The sequence below is a fragment of the Pleurodeles waltl genome, chromosome 12 (assembly GCF_031143425.1).
Source record: "Pleurodeles waltl isolate 20211129_DDA chromosome 12, aPleWal1.hap1.20221129, whole genome shotgun sequence".
In the NCBI taxonomy this organism is placed as follows: domain Eukaryota; kingdom Metazoa; phylum Chordata; class Amphibia; order Caudata; family Salamandridae; genus Pleurodeles; species Pleurodeles waltl.
In genome coordinates, this window is record NC_090451.1 from 708121401 (window position 1) to 708137768 (window position 16368).

The window sequence follows — 16368 nt, forward strand, 5'->3', positions numbered from 1 at the left end:
TTTAGATCTACCACTTCAGCACTGCCAAGTTTCCCAGGTCCATGGGTGAAGTGTCGCTCCAGGCCAGGTTTTTATTCTTTTGAATTCTGGGACTTGTAGTTCTGTTTTTTCTATTGTACTACAGGACTACAAGTACCAGAGTTCAAAGAATAAAAGCTGAAGCAGAGCAGCACATCATGCATGCTTCTGGGAAACTTGGCAGCTATGCCGCATGTTCATGCAGCCCTCTCATGTTTACCAGATCTAAGTGTGAGGCACTGTTCCAGGCCAGGTTTTTTTCTATCAGTTCAAGACTTGTAGTCTAGTAGTTCATTCCATTATAAAACAGGACTACAAATCCCTGAATTCAAATAAAAAAACTGGTCTGGACCAGCATATGATCCACAGACCTGGGAAGCTTGGGACATATGCTCATGACTCAGTGGTTTTCTTTAGTGGTGAAAGTGCAAAAAAAAAAGGTATGGTAACTGTGATTCTGAGCACACACAGGGATCGTAACAGTGTATTTGGCAGTTGTATAAGACACATAAATAAAACTATACTGCTGGACTTCAGCCTAGTGCACATACCTTAAATGAAAAACAAGTACAAATTGAAATGATTTTCATAGTGTAGGACACCTCCTTGTTTCCTTTAAACCTGAAGCAACAGAAGTCTGTCATTAACAATGCAGGAAAGGCATTTCTATAGCAAGAGCATGGAAACTGTTTTCATAAAAGTAAAAAACCTGGGAACATCGCCCCCAGTAGATACTGTCCACTTCAACCTCTGGCTTTATTAGTTGCCCAATTTCTTTGCTCCTCACTTGATGGCTTTCCATAGTATTTTCTGCAATGTTTCTCCTGAAAAAGGACTTTCATCCCTAAATCATAGTGGCAGTTACTAATTTACTAACCTTGTCCTCGCCCCAGTCATTACCATTGAGGTGGCTGCCACTTGAGACAGGAACAAACCAGGATAATACTTAAAAATGCAAACCCTGCCCACTCTTGCCGCGTGGCATAAATGTGCATGTACTCCTAGGCTCCTCCTGTGGACTTTCCTTTCCAGCTGGCATGCAGATGACGACATTGCAATACACCTTTTTCTGTTGGGTGGCAGATGGCCCAAGAGTGGTGTTAATCCCTTTACAAATTTTGATGCTCCCCTCTGGGCCTGTGTCTCATTAAAGCATTCTAAATGTCACTTTCAATTGAGCACATAGGACCCATTTGGATCTACAAAATAAAGAGACAGAGATTTCTTAAACCTTAAAGGGTTATTTTCAGATTTATGTCCTACAGAAACCAATTCATATATTCAAACTCAATTAATCAACAAATCAGAGTGCAAAGCTGAGAGTACAGAATCAATCAAAGAACTCAGTAGATTTCAAGTCAGAAAATACAAAGTATAAAATTGGAGAGCAATCTGGCATGGATTCGCCTCCAGTGGTCAGTAAGGAGAAGCCTCTCATACCTTTATAGGGTTCTGAACAAAGGATTTCATGCATTCACTGCAGTTGTACATGATTTCAACAAAATAGACCAATCAGACTTAAGCAGAGTGAATCTCTCATAATTCTACAACATGGAGCTTCTTGCAGATACCACCTGCAGTTAAACAAATATTTTTACAGTATGTGTGATTCTGCTAAAACAGCTAGGTGACAACCTGATCATGGACAGTTGTACTGAAACAGCATTTTATATTCTCATGAAGGTCAATTGTCTGTGAAAGGTACATTCAATCATTATTCTATTGAGACACAAAAAGTTGAGTTTATCCAAGTGATACAGGTCACTTACATAAGCCAGAGTTCGACTTTAATGCAATACATTTATTTTCAGAAAACAATGTTATCAGAGGTCTTTGTTCGGCTTACAAGACGATCAGAACAAAACCCGCCAACCCCTTATTATTCTCATATACTAGAAAATCCCACCTAATAATCCATGCCTACACGAATCAAACCTAAAAACGTAACATTTTTTCGTAAATACATTTTTATTACCGCACAAAGATATTTTTTTTAGCAAAATATATCAAGGATTTTTTCACATTCAGTATCGATCGTTCTTCTTATCAAAACATTAAACTAATTCATCAATATATCAGGTTACAACTGAGACACGTTGCCCTGTTATTTCACACCGATCACCTGCCAACCCCTACCCGCCCTTGAAATACAACTCTTAGGACCACAGTCATCAAACCAAAAAGAATACTTATACTCCGCCACTTAAATTCATTCAGATAAAAATCAACTCAGGGTCTAAACAATAAAGTAGACACAAGCAATATTTTTCCGTGTCACATAGTTTTCAATTTCTTTAACAAATGCTTTTTTAAGTCTTACATCAGTGCACATCATTCAGAAAACATTGTTTCGCAATTATAACCACAATCAATACTTTTTGTGTCTCTAGCATTCGGTGTTTCCAGATTGTCAGAACCTGTTATGGTGCCGACTCCCATTTCAGGGTAGACGGTTGGAAAATAGTCCACCTTCCTCAGAGCACAGATATGCTTAGTAAGCTTGATTCAAAAGTTAAGGGAGCCAGAAACGGGTTGCATACCTACAATCAGATATATACATAAAGTTAATACTTCAAACTGACTCAGATTGGCACTATTGATGTTCCAAAACATAACTTTAACAAAAGTACACATATGAGTATCTGAATCCCACCACTCTCACTGAGATCCCAAGTCCCATGGCCACATTTTCTCTCTGAACTTTTAGACTGGACTACTGAAATGGCATCTGCCTTGAGTTCTTTGGCAAACCTCTGGTAAACTACAAAAGACAGTGAATTGTAACGTCTCATCCTCAAGCACTACCACAGATCACATGTCCTGTACTCTGTAGGCTATGCATGACTAATGCCAATGTACTGGTCGATCTAACCTCGATCGAGAAATAAGAGCCGCCAGATTCATGATCTATCTACATAGAGGGAGGATTCCTTCATTTACAAGGTCCAACTCTCTGGAATTCCCTGGCCTCTAGTCATTTTGCACTAGAACGGTCATACCATGGAGGTGATGCCAATGGTTTTTGTGTCATATTATTGTGCATGTGCCAAGCTTCGAACAGAGATGTGGATACTATTTGAATCCCGGCCTTCCCTGAGTCTCTCTTGCGGTGTTCACCACTCACCAACTTCAACAGAGAAAGAAGGGGAAAGGAGATGGGGATGAGAAACACAGCAGCTCCTGCTGTTGAAAGGTAGCGATTATAAAATCTGTACTGGATTGGTGCTGGTTTATGGACTGGTATGCTGTCCCCTTTGATGCTCAATGGTGGAGTGCCTTCTGAATAAGGAGGGTATCAGAGAGCTAGGATCTAGCCAGGTATGAGATACTATAATGCCTTCTAAGAATACAGTAACTATTCTACCCTTCTCAAAGATAGAGGGAATGACTTTGAGACCAGACATTGCCCAGGATCCCTGAGTTGATCCTCAGGACCACAGAGAGCAGAGTGACCTGAAGAGCAGCAGCAACAAGTAGACAGACAGACAATAATTAGCAAACAGTGGAGGCGAAGGCCCAAGCAAATGGGTAAAGACTGCACAGTCAGCGAAAAGGGAAGGAACAACACAACAAAAAGACTGGGACGCGAGGCCAAGTGGAGGAACTACACACAAGAGGAAAGCCAATATACCTATGAGATGCTGCCAGCCACTGAACAATGTTTGTAGTGGAGTTAAATATGCTCAACTCATGATATCCCAGAAGAAAAGTTTCGCTCAGTTATGTGGTTCCTACTATGATAATCGGACTGTCTATTAGGACAACAGAACTTCCGAATGTGGGGGACTAACTCCACCCACACCATCAGAGACTGACAATTCCTGGCTGGCTCACAGAGCATCACCTAAACCCCCAAAACTACCGGGGTGGAAGATGATTATGGCAACCTTAACATGACAAGTTGACACCCCAGGGAAGTCATGAAACAGATCTACCCTTTCGTGGTATTACTCATGCGTGTCAAGTAGGGACACAAAGAGATGCAAGATAAGTTTTCAATACATTTTTGAAACAATCACAATCTGGCATGAAGAGTGAGGTGAGATAATTTGGCAGATGAAACAAAGCAAAGTAATCATCATTACAAACATGGTTATGAAGATAAACAATCCAACCATGGTGAATGTGGTTCTAGATGTTCTAGAGGTTCTAGTGGTTGTAGAGGTTCTAGAGGTTCATACTTACGTCTAAACTATGTTGAGAGCATAGCATGCCTGGCCTGATCTAAGGGATTAGCTCCAATCCCATACCTGAAGACAGTGTCAGGTGTCGGCCTGCAGTGCAGATGGCATTCTTCTGACAAAGCTGGTAGATATGAAAATGTAAAACAAAGCTGAAAACAGAGGAAAACAACTCTGGTCCAAGAGGTCCTTACGACAACTCGCGGAAGTTCCTACCCTCACTATGGTTAGCAGTCCTGCTTTTCTCAGGTCCCGTCATTCATAGACTCCAACCCGTGCCCTGTCTGCATTGGGAAATTTTGTAATTCCTTTGTGGAACAATAATGCGATGACAAGCTCTCTTCCTAAGCGAGGCACCATGTAACCATCTCCTCTGAGATAAAATCCTTGCAGCAAGGGCTCAAGCTGGACTGTGAGGGCTGGGGAATATTAAACTTACCCCACTGGCACTATTCACCTCTTTTCCTTTTTCATAAACTGCAACTATTTCCTTCCTCTTTTGGCTCTGTATGTACTAGCGCTAAAGACATTAATGCAGATGGTATAAGGCAACAGCATGTCACAAATATTTATTTATTCTATCATTGAGAATATAATGTTGTGGTAACGTCACTGCCATAGGATTCTCTGGGACAGCAAGCTGTGTCCAGAGGAGGCCGTGTGGGTCATCTGTGGGGTCTCCAGGTGGGGCTCTGACTCTTCCAGCTCTCAGTGGTTCTATGGCTCTTTATTAAGATCCTCAGTAAAGGGAAGTATAAAAATACTATTCTTAACTCCACCTGTACTTATTGATGGAGATAGGAACAGTAATGACACACTTGCCTTACAATGTAGTGGTAGGTAGTAGTGATAGATGCAATGTGGCATATTGCGTGCAATATAGTGACTCACACTCTCTTTCTTATTCTGGTGAGTATGATCATGGAATTCAATGCATGGGGAGTGGGCGTGAACATGGAGTTGGATGCATGGGGAGAGGGCATGGTCATGGAGTTGGATGCATGGGGAGAGGGTGTGGTCGGAAGTCAGATGCATGGGGAGTGGGCATAACCATGGAGTTGAATGCAAGGCAAGAGGGTGTGGCCATGGAGTTGGATGCATGGGAGAGGACATTACAAAGTGAGTCAGACGCATGGGAAGAAGACGTGACCATAGAGCTGGATCCCTGGGGGGAGGGATACATGGGGAGAGGGCAAGAACATGGAGCTGGATGCAAGGGGATAGGGCGTGACTATGCGGATATATGTTAGGAGAGATGGCGTGACTAAGGAGGGGGATGCATTGGGAAGAATTCATGGCCATTCAGTTGAATACATGTGGGAGGGAGTGAACATGGAGTTGGATGCAAAGGGGGAGGGCACGATCATGGAGTTGAATGTATGGGGGAGGTTATGACTATGTACTTGGATGCATGTGGAGATGGTGTTAACATGGAGTTGGATTTACGGGGAGTGGGCGTGACCAGGGAGATGAATGCAAGGCGAGATGGCATGGCTATGGAGTTGGATGCATGGTGAGAGGACATCACAAAGTGAGTCAAATGCATGAGGAGAGGGCATGGACATGGAATTGGATGCATGGGGAGAGGGCGTGAGCATGTGGTTGGATGCATGGGGGATTGGACGTGACCCTGTAGTCAGATGCATGGGGTGAGGGCATGCCTTGGAGGTGGATGCCTGGGGAGAGGGTGTGAGCGTGTGGTTGGATGCATGGGGGATTGGACATGACCCTGTAGTCAGATGCATGGGGAGAGGGCATGACCATGGAGTTGGATTAATGGGGAGAGGGTGTGACCATGGAGTTGGAAGCATGGGAAGAGGGCGTGACCATGGACTTGGATGCATGCGGAGAGGGCGTGACCATGGAATTGGATGCAAGGGGAAAGGGCATGACCATGGAGTTGGAGCAAGGGCAAAGGGCATGACCATGAAGTTTGATGCAAGGCGAGAGGGAACGGCCATGGAGTTGATGCAGGAGGAGAGGGCATGACCGGGAGTCTGATGCATGAGGAGAGGGTGTGACCATAGAGCCGGATCCTTGGGTGGAGGGAGTGACCATGGAGAGGGATGCTTGGAATAAGAGGACATGACGATGGAGTTGGATGCATGGAGAAGAGGGCAGATCCGTGGAGTTAGATGCATGGGGGAGCGAGTGCTCATGGAGCTGGAGATAAGCGCAGAGGGTGTGACTATGGAGATGCATGCAAGGGGAGAGGGCATGACCATGGAGGTGAATGCCTGGGGGAGGCAGAGACTATGGACCTGGATGCAAGAGGAGGGAGGGTGACTGTGTATTAAGATGCACAGGGAAGGGGGTGATGATAAAGTAGGATGCATGGGGAGAGGGCATGGCTATGAATTAGATCCATGGTAGAGGGTGTAACTATGAAGTAGGATGCATGAGGAGGGCATGACCATGTAGTAGAGTGCATGGGGGAGGCTGTGGACCATGAAGTTGGATGCCTGGGGAGTGGTTGTGACCACGGAGTTGGAGGCATGGGAAATTACAATGGAGTTGGATCTATGGGGAGAGGGAGTGACCGTGGAGTTGGATTAATGGGGAAGGTGCGTGACCATGGACATGGGTGCAAGGGTAGAGGGCGAGGCCATAGAGTTAGATGCAAGGAGGGGGGGGTTAAAAGTGTTTCCCAGTACACCTGAGAAACGCCATGAACCTTTCTTAGATATTAGCTGAGGTTTCTGTGCCAATATTTCCTGTATGTTGATATTTTACTCCTAGAGGAACCAGAGTGATTGGAATTGTCAGCTTCATTACAGATACGCTGAGATTTTTCCAAGTGGTGTACAGACCCTGGAGTGATGCCTCGCCCAGCACATCAAAAAACACCCTTAATACCTTAAGATAAGAGCGATTGCTAGTTTTATTGTACCACACACTCCTAACTAAAGCACCACCAGAGCCGGCCTACCCATGTGCACGGATGGCCCTGATGTGAGCCGCCACCAAATCCCACCTTGGATACCAGATGCGTCAGGTTCTGTACTGCTGAACCAGGTTGTACCCTGAGAGACTCTTGGTGATTCAAGAGCTCACATCCTTCCAATGCAGCCAAAGCAGCACGCGCCTTGGCCTTCTTTCTGGTGAAGGCCATCCCCTGGTACGTCTGTCCATGAACTTCAACCTCAGCTGCATAGACCTGTCTGTGGCTACAGGCACCTACCGAGAAGGTTCTGTATTCAAGATTATGCATCATTTTATCGAGTTCCATCACAGGGTTCTTGCTGTTTTTTGTTAGGACTGGTTCATCCTGTTTCAGACTTGCAGTGTTATTATTGAGAGGAGGTGAGACAGCATGATTGGCAGGTGAGCATATCCAGAATCCATCTTGGCCTGAAACCAGCCCCTCAGCTTGCAAAATTTTTATGGCTAGATGTTTTTTGGCTGCATATTTAGAATGCCCTGTAGCCTGAAACATACTTCCATCAACATAAGTAGCCATTGTAAACATCGGTGCATGCAAAGGGCCGGTCTGGGAAACCTCAATGAATCGGAGGTCAGGCCTCAATAGGTTGAGCCTCATAAGGGCAGTCATTCTCTGGAACGGGTCAGATTTGTAAGGTGAACGGTTACATTTACCGGTTAACGTGTCATGTTTAGCCTTCTTAACAGAACAATTCATTGAGCCAAAGTTGTTGGCAGTACTAGGCGTGATCTGCATTCTGTACGAAATGTCTGCATATTTTCTTTTGGATTTCCTGCGTCGCTTGAAGGAGAACCCAGCAGTTCCAAGAACCTTGTGAATCTGTCCAAAGGCCACAAGCCTGAGAGCATGCTGGGCACTGCGAGTGATGACTTCCCTTTGTGCCGTCTCAAGATGACTGACTGCATCCATCGCCTCATCCTCACAGGGATCGTACAGACCTGCCCCACCTGGCAAAAGAAACCCTGAAGCCAGACACTCCAGCACCCTTCTGAAAGCCTCACCAGCCCCCATTGGTCTTCTGACTGTTGCGATTACCCTCTGGCACAGAATCTCCAGAGGCCAGCCACTTAGGGGGGCCCAAGCAAGAAACGGAGAGCACAGGCTCCTGAGAACACGAATGACTATAACACATGATCTCAGTCCAAGAGCTCGATCGTGAAACCACTGAGTGCGTCCGACAGACCTCAAGGAAGCCAGGCATGTCTGTCTGTCGAGGACATCCAGGCTGTTGCTGGCCATTGTTTTGCTATTAATCATCTGACCATTTTGCTCTGGTGCTGATGTGGATGCTAGTCTGATGGTCAGTTTGAGGAGAGGTTGCACGCTTCGCTGTACCACAACAGCACCTTCCGGTATACTCTCAGTTATGTTATACTTCTCCTCGATCGCAGAAAACTCTACAGACAGATGTTCTGCTACCCTCTTTAGAAGAGCGACTGTAGGTGCATCCCGGCACATAAGAACCATCTCCAGGTCCACATCTCCTTTCAGTAGAAGGCCCTTACCTATCAGGCCCACACGGATTACTCCTTGGAGAGCCCGGAACTCATTCTCTGGCTCCTCAGCTGCTACTTCCTCCTTGTTTTTCTGTCTCTCTTCTGTGCCACCTGATGGGTCTTGTACCTCATCTTCTTCTCCATCAGCATCATAACTCTCTTCCTCCACCTCGCTCTCTGCGCTGCTAACCCCCTCCATGGCTTCTTCTGTGTTGTTGTCTTGACCTGTTCTCTGCTCCAACAAAGCTCTCTGGTCTTTCTCCTGCTCTTCTACGCTATCAGACAGTGACTTCAGAGCCTGCTCTGTGTGGGAAAGGATATTCCTGACTGCTTCCATCTCCTCCTGGGTTGGGTAGAAGGCAGAATGCCTGGCCATAACATGGCGGCTGTCTTTCATGAATAGAAACTGTGGACACATGACTGCCACCAATGCCAACAGACTCTTGCTTGCTTTCTTAGGGATACACTGGCACTACCAGAGTCTTCAGGACTCCCCCTCCTGCCATGGTTGACCGAAGATAGGTGCATGGCCCTCAAAGGGATGTGAACCACAGCCCCTCCCCATCTCACCATGTGCAGAGTTTCAGTGTTACCCAGCAACAGAGGTCAAGTCTGAGACATGAAGTTAGAACCTCATCGCAATGGCCTTGCTCTATGATGTCATAATTTCTCATGGGATGAGTCACTGTTAACAGGAGAGGACACCATCTCTATGCTATGGCACAGAAAACTGAGAAACAGAGCCCATTTGCTCCCAGAGTCAAATTAGGGTGGGGGTTCACAGCTTTATGGGGATAGTTTAGCCCAGGGCATCGCTAGTGTCCAAATCTTCAGTCAGTTCTTCTTCTTTGATGAAAGAGAGTCCCAACCCTTTTCCGGACACCTCTAAGTCATCCAGTGTAAAAGACTGGCCTCAGGGCCAGGTGAAGAACAAGGCAAGATGTTACAAAAAGAAGAGGAATCAACTGCATATTGGATCTCCTAATCAACCTCTCTGCCATTTTCTTCTTCCCACTGCCACCCATCGATTCCTTTAACCCATTCATTACATCACAGTTTGTACATCAGGAGACATTATATCACATGCTAAGTTAAGCAAAAAGTATAATACACACATATATATATATATATACAAAGCTTAAAGTAGTGCTTTAGTTAAGTGAAAATTTCAGTGACAATGTAAAATTTTAACATTTTAAACTAAAAAACATTGACATTCATCAATTTTGGTTATCATATGTTGCACTCCTGCCAAGCACTGCTTATGACCTCACGTATTGCATCACTCATGACATGCTCTATGACATCATTTATAACATCAATCATGACATCTCGAATGGCATCTTTGATGATATCACTGACGAGATCGTCCAAGCTACTTTTGTACACATTACTCGGTAAAGAAATATGGCATTAGACATATGAAAGTAAGTACTAAATAGCTCAGAAACCAGCAATGTGACCGCGGGATCAGAGATAAGGACACCGTTGAAGATGGAAACCTCAAAAATACTTGAGGAGAAGAGGCAAGGGGATAACGGGCGAACATCAACCCTGACGGAGAGAGACATGCCGGGGAAGCTGCAGCAAGAGGAGGGACAGCCATGTGTGCCCAGCGAACCAAGTAAGGAAGATGCTGTTGACGGATCCGCCACTGCCCTGTCCAAGGGCCTCAGGCAAGTGCACAATTTTTTTATACCAAATTGGAGTGCAGATGGAAAGGCTTCCTGGGTTTTGGGACCCGGCTTAAGGGGAATATAGTCTAGTGACACAAATGTGGCGGTAACGATCAGTAAACAGCACAGTGTTTCATGGAGAGTGCTTATATTATAACGGGTGCAATACTATCACATGTGATGGTGAAGGGTACCTGTATACAGAAGAGCTCAGTTATTACTCAAGACGTCTTCTTGTCGTTTTCTGAGGGTCACCTTCCTCATGGAAAAGAAATGCATGTGAACCCTTAGACCGAGTAGGCAGAGGAGGATCGTCGGATAGATGAAAATTGCTAACCATAGGGCATTTTTCTCCTAATTTATTTCTATCTCTAAACAAAAGGGTCTTACCCCTTTAACTGGTTGTTGTTGTGGTTGGCACACTGTTACAGGATTGTCATCAAGTGGGGTGTTGTTATATGTAATGTCGTTGAGTGGAGTATCATACAGTGTCGTACAGTGGAGTACAGTGGAGTACGGCGGAAGGGGCATGCAGTAGAGCAGAGTGCTGCAGAATGGAGTGGTGTGTTGCAGAATACAGTTGAGTGGCGTAGAGTAGAGTGAAGTGTCGTAGAGTGGAGTGTCATACAGAGTCAGAGTGGAGTGCAGTGGAGTAGAGTGGAGGGGAATGCTTTGGATTAGAGTATTATACTGTAGAGTGTAGTGATGTTGAGTGGAGGGGTGTAGAGTGGAGTGGGGGTAGAGTGATAAAGCATACCGTAGAGTGCTGTTTAATGGAATAGCATAGAGTGGAGTGACGTGCCATAGAGTAGAGTGGAGTGTTGTGTCATAGAGTGGCATGTCATAAAGAGTAGGGGCGAAGAGCGGAACGCCAAAGAATGGCATCGCTTGGAGTGGAATGGCATGGCATAAATTGGAGTGGCATTGAGTAGAGTGGAGGGAAGTGTTGGTCAGTGGACTGTATTACAGTGGAGTGTTGTAGAGTGGAGTGTGGGTAAAGTGTGATAGAGTGGAGTAAAGTGGAGTGGCACATCGTGGAATGAAGTGTTGTACGGTGGAGTGCTGTACAGTGGAGTAGAGTGTTGTACAGAGAGGTAGAGCAGAGTTGCATAGAGTGTTGTGGAGTGGCATACAGTGACGTAGAATGGAGAGCTGTAGCGTAGAGTAGTTGAATACATTGGAGTAGAATACAGTAGTGTGTCATAGAGTAGAATAAAGTAAAGTGGTGTGGAGTGGTGTAGAGGGAGTTGCATACAGTGAAGTATAGTGTCCTACAATGGCACAGAGTGGAGTAGAGTTTCATAGAGTGGCATACATAGAAGTAGAGTGGACAGGTGTAGAATGTTGTAGAGTGGAGAAGAGTGGCATAGAATGGAGTGGTGAGTTGTAGAGTGGTGTGTCAGAGTAGAGTGGAGTGTCGAGCCATATATTGATGTGTCAGACAGTGTAGGGGTATAGAGTGGAATGGCATACGGTGGAGTGGTATAAAGTGAAGTGGCCTAGACTGGAGTGGTGTATCGAACGGTAGAGTAGAGTGGCGTGGACATGTCATAGAGTGGCATGTTGTAGAGTGAACTGGCATAGAGTGCAGTACCATGTCATAAAATGTAATTGCATGTAGTAGTGTGTGGTGTGTCATAGAGTAGAGTGGCATGTCACAGGGTGGAGTTGCATGTCATAGAGTGAAGTGGAGAGGAGAGTGTTGTAGAGAGGAGTAGAGTGGTTTACAGCAGAGGTATATAGAGTGGAGTTCCATGTTGTAAAGTGGAGTGCCATAGAGTGTAGTGGTCTGTTGTACATTACGTTAGAGTGGAGTGGCATAGAGTGTTGTAGTGTGCAGTAGAACACAGTGGTGTAGAGCGGCGTGAAATAGAGTGGACTACTGTAGTGCAGTCGAGTATAGAGCAGTAGTATGTCATAAAGTAGAGTGGATGACACTGGTATAGCTTGGCATAGCGGGAGTTGCATAAAGTATTGTAGAGTGGCATAGAGTGGAGTAGAGTAGCATAGAGTGGTGTGGAGTATCGTAGAGTGAAGTGTCATGTTGTAGAGAGAAGTGGCATAACATAGAGTAGAGTGGCATGTCACAGAGTGCAGTGGCATGGCAATTTAGTAGAGTGGTGTCTCATATAGTGGAGTGGTGTGTTGTATGGTGGAATACTGGATAACAGAGTGTGGCAGAGTGGAGTAGAGTGTTGTGTAGTGGGGTAGAGTATACTGGCATCTTGTACACTACATTTGAGTCGAGTGTCATAGAGTGGCATGTCGTAGTGTTAGTACAGTGGCATAGATTGGAGTGGAGTAGAGTGAAGGGAGATGTTGTAAAGTAGAGTGGCATAGAATGGAATGGCATGTCATGGAGTGGTGTGATGCATTGCAGTTTGTGTAGATTGTAGATTGTGGTACAGTGTCTCAGAGTGGAAGGGTGTAAACTGAAGTGGCATAGAGTGAAGTGGGATCTCATAAAGTGGAGTGGTGTACAGTGGAGTGGCATGTTGTAGAAGCATGACATTTGCTAGTGGACTGCCATGTCATGGTTTGACGTGTCATAGAGTGGAGTTGAGAGTGGAGCAGAGCGTCATAGAATGACGTAAACTGGAGTATAATGTTGCAGAGTTGCATTCAGTAGAGTGGATTATCACACAATGGTGAGCGTAGAGAGTTATACAGTGGAGTAGAGTGTCATAGAGTAGCATATAGTGGAGTGACGTCCAGTGGAGTGGCATGTTGTAGAGTGGAATGGCATGTCATACAGTGAAGTGGAGTAGTGTGTCATGTGGTACAGTGTCCTAGCATAGATGGGCGTAGAGTAGAGTGCAGTAAAATGAAGTGGGATGTCGTAGAACAGAGTGGCATAGAGTGGAGTGGCATGTCGTAAAGTGGAGTGGTGTGTGGCAGAGTGGAGTGGCGTATGGTAGAGTGGAGTGGCGTATGGTAGGGTTGAGTGGTGTGTCATAGAGTCGAGTTGTGTAGAGTGACGTAGAGTATCATAGAGTGGAGTGACATGTTGTAGAGTGTAGTGACGTGTCATAGAGTGAAGTAGTGTGTCGTACAGTGGAGTGGAGTGTTGTGTTGTAAATTGTTGTTTAAACAGACATAGCGGGAAAACGACTGAAACGATTTCAATGAAATTTGGCAGTAATATATCGTATGGGTTGGAAAGGATCCTTTTTGGTGGTAACACTAAAGTGTTTCAGTAGTTTTAAAGTTGTAAGGCACAAACACTTGGAGATATTTTAGGCTGTGGTATATCGATATAATTTTGTGGTATTCAGCAGTATATCACAATAACAAAACAGTATATGATTTGATAATGAAGCCCTTACAGAATAAAACATCAGCTATATTGTTTAGACCACACGAAGGGCCATATTTAGATTTCGATGAAGGGATTACTCTGTCACAACGGTAACAGATATCCAGTCTGCCGAAATTCAAATCCCATAGGAAACAATGGGATTTAGATTTTGGCGGACGGGATATCAGTCACCGCTGTGATGGAGTAACTCCTCCGCTGAAATCTAACTCAGGCCCTTAGATTTCATTTTGGGTTTTATGGGGAAACATACTGTATTACTATTTTAGAAGTGCATAGGAAGAAATGAGGCGGTTTAGTTAAGTCTGCAAAGGTAGGGAATACTAATTTCACAACTTCATATATTTTTTAAAAAATTATGGAGTGCTGTGAAAGTCCTTAGTAAGTACAACGGAGCTTACAAAATTAAAAAAATATAAATATGTTAAAAATAAAAAATACACTGTACTGCACTAAACTTCCCCTTAAAATCGAGAATGCAGATTAAGTTTGGTCTAAACAATATTTCTCCCCCCTACAGAAGCGCCTGGTTTGGTCTGAGCAGGCTGGTTTTGCACTCCCATGGGGACTGGGAGCCTGTGCCTGCTGCTCTCTACCCAGCAACGCAGGTCGGGTTGGAGAGATCTATGTGCGCATGTCGGTTTGGCTGGTCTAAGACAGCCAGCCAAACCGAAATGCGCTCTTGCAGCAGTACCCACCCCTCTTCCCCCATGCATGCTGGTGCTCTTATCATGAGGACCCGCCCCTAAGACTCGGCTGGTGAAAAAAATAAAATAATAAAATAGTTTTATTATCATTTTATTTTTCATGTCTGCATCTGCTGGCAGGGGGGCGAGGCTCCACCATAACGGAGGAGCTGCCGCTGATGGAACATAAACGAAGAGGCAAGTTAGATAATTTTAGCTAGGCCCAGGTGTAGGAGAGGTGGATTAGTTGTCATGCTGATCAACGGCCTAAGCCCGGCAAGTTGTTTTCTTATTATCTCAAACTTCAACAGTTAAACTGTGGTCTCCAGGCCCAGCCCTGACTGGCACCACGTTTCAAGTGCCACACAAAACATAAACAATAGTCTTCGAGCTCAGACCACTATTTTAGTAACTACCTTGTAACCTCTTTCTGGCCTTGGGGCAGGATCGATTGCTGTGTACAATTGTTTTAGCTTGTGCATGCAACATTCACAAGTGCTACTATTCTGTCGCTTTGGGAGTGTGGCTGTCTCATTGAGGCATGGCACAGGATATTTTCAGCCTTGGTATATATAATGGACGCGATTCAGGCAGGAAACTCCTGATTTTTTAAGCCAAAAGTGTCTTTATTTTGGCCGTCTCCTACCTGCAATTGCCCCTTCTTTAAGTGAAGCCAATGGAGGAAATAATTTCTCATGATTATTTTTTAAAGTCTACCACTTTTCGCTTCTAAAATGTTGGCGTGTATGCCTTAGGGTTACCAGAGAAGTGGAGGTGCCATGCAAGTGGCAGCAAGATAGCCAGTGCAAGCTCTCAACTGCAGGCATTAAAGCAGGTGTTTGAGCTGGTGGTTTCTGAGCATCAAAAATATGTGGCATTGCAGGAACAGCCTGAGCCACCATGAAAGAGCCACATACATGGCTTGCTGCCACCAGCAGATAAGGGACCCTATGACTGCAAAAACAAAGCAATACAATGAGCATCTGTCACTATAGTGGATGCTCCATATTTACATTAAGATTCTCTCAGCCGTCCCATAATTTTTCCTTGTGCAATTTCCCACCACTCTCGTTCCCTCGAACTCCACCACCCCCCTTCGTGGCCAGTGATTGGAGACAGGGGGAAAGGTCGGACATGGAAATCTTTTTATTAGTTATAAAATAAGATGATGAAATATGGTGCAGATGAGTGGCAGCATTTCCCCCCTCGCTGATGTCAGGACGACACTGCTGCCAGTTTTAACAATGAGATGCACACATGCAGTGGTCAAACTGCATGGAAAAAGGGATTGGAACTGTGATGCTGAGTGCAGTGGGGTGGGGTCCGTGAGTGTGGGGCAGGGTCAGAGGTGAGTCTAAAAACAAAAACCATTATGTAGCTGTTTTTTTGTCTTTCACCTTCAGGTACCTACATATAAAATACTGCACACCTTACATGGAAAATAGATGCAAGTTTAGGTAATCAGTTGGATATTCTCTATTTTTCATAATGAAAGCTATATTGGTTAACGTGATTACTGCAGATGTCAGTATGTGTAACCAGAAACCCACAGCGTTGACTCCTATACAATACCTCTCAAAAAGAAGATATCTTTGTCATGAGGAGTTTCAAGAGACTCCATCAATTAAAGCCAGTACTGGCTCATGAGCACCCTTTACATTTGCAGATTAACCAACTGCACACATTTATGTTTCTTTCAGGCAGCAGGTGCACTGACATGAAGGCTTGTTTCTTATTTTCTCTCTGTCCCTTCCTGTCTTCACGGCACAGGAGGCTTCCTCCCTTCCACTTCCATGAGACACCTCAACTGTCGGCATTAACTGTCCTGAGACGGTTGTCTTTTAACAAAAAGTAGTGGAACTTGTTGTTAAATTAAAAAAGTATGGGCATGTAGTTCTCCACATGTTTGGCCCAGTTCAATCTCTGCAGCCATTACAACTTGTGACAGCTGCTTATAGAGTTAACAATTTAGTGTATGCTTGGGTACCACTGAATCTTCCAAGAACATTGTGCAATCACACTTTCCTGTTCTAAAATGTTGGCATGTATGC

The 16368-nt window shown here is 44.8% G+C and overlaps 1 pseudogene; it reads right to left on the minus strand.

Moving 5' to 3' along the window:
- Positions 1–1175: 1175 nt before the first annotated feature.
- On the minus strand, positions 1176–9057 carry LOC138267281 (interleukin enhancer-binding factor 3 pseudogene; annotated as a pseudogene).
- Between the last annotated feature and the right edge of the window lie 7311 nt (positions 9058–16368).